Source organism: Myxocyprinus asiaticus, chromosome 31 (assembly GCF_019703515.2).
Source record: "Myxocyprinus asiaticus isolate MX2 ecotype Aquarium Trade chromosome 31, UBuf_Myxa_2, whole genome shotgun sequence".
NCBI classification, from domain to species: Eukaryota; Metazoa; Chordata; class Actinopteri; order Cypriniformes; family Catostomidae; genus Myxocyprinus; species Myxocyprinus asiaticus.
This window is the reverse complement of record NC_059374.1, coordinates 9955708-9962072: the sequence shown is the minus strand read 5'-3', so window position 1 is coordinate 9962072 and position 6365 is coordinate 9955708.

Sequence of the window (6365 nt, the reverse complement as noted above, 5' to 3'; positions counted from 1 at the left end):
GAGTGAACTTAAATATTTAAGTTGAATTAACTACATGCAAGTAGACTTAACTCAAATTTGAATTTAAATATTGTTGTTTCTATTGTTGTACATTTTAATTGAATTGATTCAATTTTAGATCAAACAACAGCATAGCTCAAATAAAGATGATAACTGATTCCAGGTCAGTTATTAAATAATTCTTTACAGAAATGCATATATGCACTTCAGCTGCACATGCACAAAAAGAGATGAGATAGTGTGACCAGGGTCCAACTTGACCAAAGAGACACAGATCACCCTAATGGTGACATTACACCAAACAACTATTTGCAACAAAACATAAATAATACAATAAAAGAGCTAAAACATCTATGAATTCTTAAATATTTTTATATTTAAATATTTTAAATGTAATACTTAATTAAGACAACTTGGTTTTTACAGTAATGACAACTTTAGGGTTTACAGTGTATAGTAAAAGTGTTTTGATGTCATATGATAGCATTATGTAAGGAACAGAGCGAAAAGTAAATATTTTATGAATTGATAAACTGCTGTTTTACTCGTGATTTGTGTGAATGTGAATATAAGTCATTGTTGCTGTAACACCATGTAAAACATATTTAGCAAATATGTAAGTATAGTAATGTGATTCTTTATACCAGGTTGTTCTCTTTTGTTATATGCAAAAGGGCATCCAGGATATTCTTCAAAGGCTCACCTTTTGTGTTCCACGGAAGAAAGCAAGTCATATCGGCAGGGTTGGGGAGCAACGGAATACATGTAATGGGATTACGTATTTAAAATGCAAAATATAAGTAACTGTATTCCACTACAGTTACAATTTAAATAATTGGTATTTAGAATACAATTACATTCCAAAAGTGTTTTGATTACTGAAGAGATTACTTTGCATTTTATTGTAATTTGTTTAATTTAATATTTAGTCCTTTCAGATGGAAAACATTTATTAATATAAATGATGTGATCCAAAGTGCATTTGAACAGCTGTGAAACACTTTCTTATGATGTGTTACATTCATACGAGCAGACAGAGATGTAAGTTTGAAGTAAATTTGGAGCAGAAGAAATAGAAATAAACCTTGTGTAAATTGTCAGCTTTACGCTAAGCTAAAATTTTATTTCTAGCCATTTTACATGCACGTTACCAGGCACGATCAAATTTCACATTGAATCATAATTTCTATTTTTCTATTAAGACCTTTGATATTAGGGCAAAAATCATATTCTTGATAATAATTTTTTTATTGTTTTCCTGTAAAAATATCTACAAATCCTTAAAACAAGATCAATTTGATTGATCTTGTTTTAGAAACAACACTGCATAAGATATTTAGGTTTTTTAGAGAATGTATTTTTAACATGTTTATTTTGTCTAACTGTACTGGCAGAGTTTTTATAGTCAAAACAAGTGAAAAAATCTACCAGTGCTGAAAAAGTAATCCAAAGTATTTAGAATACATTACTGACCTTGAGTAATCTAATGAAATACATTACAAATTACATTTTACAGCATGTATTCTGTAATCTGTAGTGAAATACATTTCAAAAGTAACCCTCCCAACCCTGCATATGGGTTTGAAACAACAACATGAGTTTGAGTAAATTTTGAGTAACTATTTCAATTTTTTTGATTTTTTTTTACATATTTATTTTAATTAAAATTAACTCCAAAACTAAGCTAACTCTTGGTTGATGCAGACAACATTGCCATTGATTTAACTAATTTAACTAACTTAGCCTGCTTCTCACGCTTATTGTACACTAACAGTACATATACTGAATCTGTTTATCTATTTATTTAATGCAAAGTGGTGACCTCGGAGTCAAAACTAATTTTTGTTACAGTTGAAATTCTTTACAAAACTGACAAATATATGAATATATTGGGTGTAATGCAGTTTAACATGCAGCTTTATAACCAAGAAGTTCTTTTTAGGGCAAAGAACATATAAGACACAAAAATAAATTGTCACTTTGATCATGTGTGATCATGTACAAGTAACCTGTTGTTGTTGGAATAGTATGGAATCCATGATGGCAGTTTCCAAAAGATCCCACCAGATAGCAGAAAATCAGCACAGTTACACCACATTCCACAAAGTTAAAGGGATAGTTCACCCAGAATGTTAAACTCAGTCACCCTGCACTTTTATTGTGTGAAAAAAAAAAGATGCAATGAAAGTGAATGATGATGACTGAGGCTAAAATTCAATTCAAAATCTTCTTTTGTGTTCCATGGCCTTGGAACAAAATGAAGGTGAGTAAATGAAGTAAAAAAAAAAAAAAATTATGACAGCTTTCATTTTTGGGTGAACTAATCCTTTAATTGGCCTTTGGCCATCTATTAGAGTTTTTGAAAATATCTGATAAAGCCGCAGTCACACTAGGCTTTGAGCAGGTCGCGTAAGGACCTCAGGTTTTAATAACTAACTAATAAATCACAAATAACAAATAATTTGATTATTCAAAATGTTAGAAAATACTGTCTACTTACTTTCCAGCAACAATAAAAACACAGCTTTAAAATATATATCCTTTGCATTGAGCCAAGAGTTCAATGTGAAAGGTTTTGATCTTCTATTGGTCACACTTCTTTTTGTCATCCAGATTAGCAGTTCAGAGTTCCCAGTCTTGAACTTTAGTATAGCCAGTGTTGTGCAAAATTTGGATGGATGCGTTTGAATGGGAGTGAATGGAGCTAGAATAGTTTGACCACGCCTTAACTCTGATCTGTATCTGATCAATTTTGCTCTGTCTTTAGGATGTTCAAATAGCTGCAGCTCACATTAAAGGAAAAGTTCTACCAAAAATGAAAACTCTGTCATTATTTACTTACATTTATGTTTCAAATATACATGCTGATATTTCTGTGCAACACAAAAGGAGATTTTTAAAAAAAGGGTTTGAAATAGGGATGTGTGCGGTTACTGTTTTTAACATTCAGTTAACCGTGAGGTTTCATGAACAGTTAATCAGTTTTTTCGTCATGATTAAAGAATGATTATTACAATGGAATTTCTTCAAACACTACTCAAAACAGCAGCAAATAAATTGCACATGAGCTATTAGCCTAAATATCACAATACATGGGTCTTCAAATGCAAAAATCTCACATTAAACTGAAAAAAATATAATGAAACTGTCACTGCCTGTACTGTATCTGTGTATTTCCGTGAGGAAGTGAACACAAGTATTGTCATTTGCGTGGAGTTACACTGCTGCGGTTAAACTCCCTCTTCGGGGTGCTTTGATAATTAAATGGTTTAACATCAAATGACATTGAACTTGTCTAATTATTGTACATAAATATGCACACCAGAGCAAAAGGGAGAAAACATTCCTACCGTTTATAAAGCACTAAATTTTCCTTGGTGAAAAACAACCTGTAATCATGTTTAATGTCATAACAGTAATATTAAGTCCTCTTTGCAACCTGAACTTCTTCAGAATGCAGCACAAAAAATGAATCACAACACAGGTGTTTTGTGATACGTTTATATAAATTGAAGTTCTTTTTAACTTAACTTGTTTTCTAAAAATGTGCCGATCTTACGTGAAAAGCTGATAGAAAAAACAGTGAGATTCAGTGCAACAGTCAAAGATGTCCGTCCAGCGTGTGTTAACAATATATAGAAAAACAGCACAGACGCACATAAAATCATGTTTGAACAGCCCCTAACTCGCACTTTACTTGAAAAACTGACCCAAAACCCAACACTTCATCATAACTTGTCATGTTCAGGTTGGGTTCAAGACCTCTGTTGCACGAGTAGAATAACCAAATAGTGATTTTGGTATTCGAAGAGTGGCGCGTTGAACGGTTAACTGAATGTCGATATGTCGTATAACTATACGTGAACACCCCTAGTTTGAATACTTTTTTTACATTTCATATTTGGTTTTCGAAACCAATTACGCAAGCAACCTCTCAGACATGTATTCTGGTCCCATGAAAACCAGGTAATCATGATTATACATCAATGGTAAGTGCAATTCAGAGGTTGCATTTTCACTCTAAAATTACAGTTAAAAATGTAACATTTTTACTCCACTGACATTTAGGTTTAGAGTTGTGGTTTGGGTTAGGGTGTACGCTTAATAAAACCGTAGCGGAAGTCGTCATAGCTGGCTAAACTTGAATGGCGGTGAATAGGGGACCACAGATTTAATTTTTGCTTACCTGTTTACTCCAAATGCAAAAGAAAAAAAAAAGAACAATTACGCTTTCACAGCTTTGCAAAAGAAGTTACAAATATACAGCACTGGATAACATCAGTAAGAAGAGAGAAAGAGGCCAAATTTTCTGTCACTCCCTCAGCAGCTGTGTTAGCAGCCTCATCGCAGATATGGTAACTGATTTTTTTTTTAAATAATGTAATATAATACAAGTACAATGTTATAAATTTACACAAAATATTTTTTAAATTACAAATATAAAAATGTTTGCTACATTTACGTTGTTAAAGAAAGCGGAAACGTGTCATAACAGGTCTGTGAAAAGGGTCCGTTGTCTGAATAAGACAGACTAAGCAGTAAGTAGACTAAGCACAGTTGACTGTGCATACTCATTAACTCAGCTGACTTATTGACTTAATGAACTATTCCATTAACAGTGGTGTAATGTGCAAGGTGAGAACACAGACTGCAGCAGACTCATGCCCACAAAATTGTAACCAAATATAGGTCTACTGGCATATGACACATGAAACTACAAAATACTGTATACAGAACATATTTATTTTTGTGTTCTTCATTTGCACTCCTAATTTGTAAAACCCGCTTTCCTTTTTGGATGAACACAGAAGGAATCTGAGGTAAATGAGAGCGACAAACAGCTAGATCAAAGCTCAGTGGAAACTTGGATACAAGTGGATTTCAAGTAAGTTTAATATGATATATTAATGATGCAGCTAATTATTATTTGAATTAATATTAGAAAATAATAATAATAATAATAATTCAATTAATCGGTATTTTCTTTTGTTTTCCACAAACACATATGAAAACATCCTCAAAACAAGATAAGAGAATAAGTCTTTGTTTTTTTAGACAATGTGTACTTAATAAAGTGTATTTATCTTACTCCACTGACAATTTTTTTTTTTTTTTTTTTTTTTTCTGCGGTTTAAGTATAAACCTCACTGCATTTTGTTCATTTATGGTAAAAAAAAAAAAAAAAAAATGGACAATGATAAACAATTACAGGTGCATTCAGTAAATTTTCCTCATTTAAATTTTTTTTTTACTTCTAAATAAATGAATTGTAATTTGAAACATGTATAAAATCATGAGCACTCATATTAGATGAAGACTCCAGTCATATCCTTATAAAAGCTATTTTCTTCCACATGGAGAGGGTCCCCTCATGGGGGCTGCCATGTTAGAATCACATGACCAGCCGAATACTTCTCGCTTAATCTCAGTAAAACGCACTGTTATTGGACCATTTACTCTTGAATTAAGTTAATTATGGCTGACTGAATAATGAATTTCTATAATGGTGTTGGTAACTGAAAACTATTGCATATGAATGATGCGGCATCCACACCACTAGGTGTCAGTGTAAGTCTAAAATGACAAATTCAAAAAATTACTGAGTGCACCTTTAACTAAATAAAGTTAATTGAAGATATATCCAACGAGAAACTTATGCAATTTTGCTTCTGAAATAAATGTATCTTGTTTTAAGGATGTTTGGATATTTTTACTGGAAAACAAGACAAAGAGCTCTGATTAAGTGAAGGAGTGAAGGAGACCTTCTAAATATTGTTTTAATTGTTATTTTTTTTTTGAGGCAATGCTTTCTGCTGATTTTTTTTTTTTTTTTTTTTTTGACTGATTTTTTTCTGCAATCAATATTTTAAGGGCTTTGTTTTCGTACCTGCGTTAGACAGTACACTTCATCTTATCCAATTTTCGTGAGAGTGCTAAATCCAAGTGCAATTTTCATGACAGGGTAAAGCACAACTGGCCATGGGTGGGAGTGTAAGCACTATCTGTGGGTGTATATGCGCAAACTGTGGGTTTATATTTGGGAGGTCTAATGTAAATGAAGCGGCACAGAGTCTATATTTATAGATTTTTTTTTAAAATAAGTAATTGCACTTTAGGTGTCTGAGAACCAGTCCTATTCTCAGCACAAAGTCTAAACTCAGTCTGTGCATTATCAGTTTGGGGATTCAACCAGCAGGTGTTATCTAAGTGAGATCAAAGTCCCTGACAATTATTGTTAATACTAGTCATGATTTGGGTGTCAGTAGATCAATATGATTAATTATACTTATATTCTCTATTATTTAAATGAGCCTACATCAAGTACCTGATGAGCACCACATTTTCAATGTGTACATTCCATTTTC